The following is a 3578-nucleotide window of genomic DNA, read 5'->3' as shown; positions in this document are numbered from 1 at the left end:
CGTATGGAGGTTAATTAGTGGCGTGGTCCAATTGTAATATGTAGCTGGGAAATCGATTATACATAAAATCTAGATCAAGTGCGGCTCATTTATAGGCCAAGTGCGGCTCATTTTTATGCTTGTGCTGCCCATTTCTATGTCAAGTGCGGGCTCATTTTCATATTTGGCAGCACCAAATATGTCAAGTGCGGGCTCATTTTCAATATTGGCAGCACCAAATATGTCAAGTGCGGGCTCATTTTCAAAATTGGCAGCACCAAATATATCAAGTGCGGGCTCATATTCTAAAATTGGCAGCACAAAATATGTCAAGTGCGGGCTCATTTTCTAAAATTGGCAACACAAAATATGTCAAGTGTGGGCTCATTTTCTAAATTGGCAGCACTTGAAACATCAAGTGCTGCCAATATTTTGGCAGCACTTGAAAAACATCAAGTGCGGGCAGGCCATGTGCTGCACATGTAAAAGCCCGCACTAAACCCCTTAAAATGAGCCCGCACTTGATGTTTTTTCCTCTAGTGTACATATCTTCTTTTAGGATCCCCCATGCTTTCTTAACAAAGAAGCTATTCAATCCATCCAATCCTGGTGCCTTATTCACATCTATTCCTTTTAGAGCTTGGTCTATCTCATGTGTTGACACTGGTCTCACCAAGCTTTCTGTAGCTCCAGCTGCAGCTGACAGTTGTTTTCCTCTCCTGGCCACCTCACCATCAATGCCAACTAAAGAGGGAGCTGCAGTACCAATCAAGGTTGTGTAAAAGTTCCTAATTTCTTCAGTGATCTCCCTATTGGTAAGAAGTTTTTGACCTGAATTGTCATACACCACATCTATACTGCTTCTGGAATTCCTCTCCTTCATGGCACTGAAGAAGAATTTGGTTTTTGAGTCCCCTTTTATGAGCCATTGTATTCTTGATTTCTACTTGAAGGCACTCTCCTGAATTAAGAGGAATTTCTTCAGTCTTGTGCTCATCTGTTTCTCATCACTCTGTAACTGACTATCAGTGTGATCCACATCAAGTTGGTTTTGAATAAGGTTTATGTTAGTTCTCATAGTGTCTATTCTCTCCTCTAGTTTAGCAAACTCCTTATGATGTAGTGTTTTGAGGCCTGCTTTAATGCTCTTCAGTTTGCACCAAATTCTGAACATAGCAGTACCTTGGATTTCAACCTTCCACCCTTCTTGAACAATCTTCAGAAAATCTTCATGTTCAGCCATGTAATTGAAAAACTTGAAGGGTCTCCCCCCTTGTTACATGTTAACCTTTTACCTTATGAGAAGAGCTGAGTGATCAGAGAGGCCAGGGTTCAAGTATTCCACCATTGAGTCAGTATAAGTAAGATGCCAATCTGGGTTGCCAAAATCCCTATCTATTCTTGAGAAAATTCTCATTTTACCTTGCCCTTTATTACTCCAAGAATAGAGATGACCATAGCTCTTAAGTAAGTGAGATCAGCAGTAGTGACAGTCTTCAAAATCTTTAGTTTCAATATTTGTGAAATCAGTACCATTTATTCTATCACCTGAAAACAACACAGAATTAAAGTCTCCCATTACTAACCATGGTCCAGTAATAACAGTTTTTATCTTACAAAGATCATCCAACATAGACCTCCTGTTTTCAATAGAGTGCATACCATAGACAGCTGTAAAATTTGCAGTGAATTTTCCATTCTTAGCAGTAACATAACCATGGATCATCTGTTCAGAAAGAAAGATAGGTTGGAATGTTATAATGCTATTCTTCCAACCTACCCAAATTCTCCCCCTAGGGGAGTAGCTGTAGTTGACTTCCCACCTCCAAGCACCACCAAACTTCTTTTGTAACTTGACACAATTACTTTCTTTAACATTAGTTTCAACAAGAGCTATTATATTACCAATTGAGGTTGGCATGAGTGGTTAAGGGCCTCTTGCTCCTTAACCAAGGTCTCGGGTTCGAGCCTTGGGAATGGAAAAAATCTCAACTGGGAGGGATGCTGCCCATCAAGGTACCCATGAAAACTCCCGCGGGAGATTAGTCCACTCGCCGAAGGCGGTGGGAACTCCTCGTAGTAGAACCAAAGAAAAAACAAGAGCTATTATACTAATGTTATTATTGCTTAAGCACTTCTTTATTTCAACTAATTTTGAGGGATTATTCATCCCCCTTACATTCCAGGAGGAGATATTCATGTTGCATATATTGGGAAAGTCCCCATGTCACCTCCCCCATCTCCACCACGACTGCTTCCTTGTATATCATCATGCACTTGAGCTAGCCCCACACTGTTAATAATAACTCTAGGTTCTCTATTTATCTTAATAACCACTCTCCATCCCAAATCCTCAGTGATAGAAGAAGCTATAATGGTAGAATCAGTCTGGCCTACTGCAAGTTGGTCACCTTGTGTATTCTCCCCACTTTTATCTCCAATCTCCTTTTCCCCCACTGGTTGGTTATGTATAGTTTTCTTAGGTTGCCACACTTGAATAACCTTTTTCTGTTGTCGTCCTGCTGGATGAAATCTGGTTCGTATTACCCTGAGTCTTCCCACACACATGTCCAACAGTTTGTCATTTGGGACAGTATGGAGGGGGCCACTCATATACAACCTTCTGTATTATAGTTTTACCCGAAGGATCTTGCACAGCCACAGATTTAGGTAACTCCTTGGTTACATCAACTTCAACTAGTAACCTTGCAAAGGAGATTCTCATCTGTTTAGATGTGCATTCATCTGCAATATAGTGGCACACATAGTAAGCTTCCAATTCTACTGAGGGAATCACACCCCCAACAATTCAATGGTAAGTTGGGTAACCTGATCCAAATAGGAATCACCCTCAATATATCCTCCTGGAAATTAAAGTTTGCAGACCATGGCTTAATCACCATTGGTCTACCAAAGAAAGTGTAGCGGCCATCAACAAGCACAGTATCTCTCTCATTTCTACTCTTAAATCGAATGACAAAGTAACCATCATCATGTAAAACTACTTGTGGTTTGCTAATGTTACACCATTCCTTCTTAATATACCTTATCACAACCCCAATGGAAGGTTTATCCCCCAAAACATACAAAATCAAAGCACTATCCCAGTTTTTTGCCATTTTTGCAATATCCATCCTATCCACAACAACTACTGGTTTACCATCAGATATTGAGGGAGCAATGAAGGACAGAGTTGTACCTTTAGATGTGAGAGATACACCAGAAAAGAGGCTTGCCCAGGGTTTCTTTGGTTCCAAGTCATTCTTATGCAGTGAAGGTGGATTTCCAGCATCACCAATATCCTCTTCATCATGCTCTTATTTCTGAAATGATTACTTTTGAGTTCTGGCCATGGTTATCACCCGAACTACGAGCCAAACCCAATGCAGCATTCACACTCCGCATTACTTCTCTCATCCGGGACATCGCATCTCCCTCCATTTGTTGTCCACCCTACAATCTCTCCACAACATCCTCAATCAACAATGGGGTATGAACCATGGTTGCTTCTCTAGGTTGGAGAAGACGTCGTCTAACAGAGTCAAGGTAAGCTCTGATAACCTCCATTAGTTCCAGTGAAGGTGGTCCGTTGCTAGAAA

Source organism: Spinacia oleracea, chromosome 4, assembly GCF_020520425.1.
Source record: "Spinacia oleracea cultivar Varoflay chromosome 4, BTI_SOV_V1, whole genome shotgun sequence".
In the NCBI taxonomy this organism is placed as follows: Eukaryota; Viridiplantae; Streptophyta; class Magnoliopsida; order Caryophyllales; family Amaranthaceae; genus Spinacia; species Spinacia oleracea.
Note: the sequence above shows the minus strand (reverse complement) of the source record.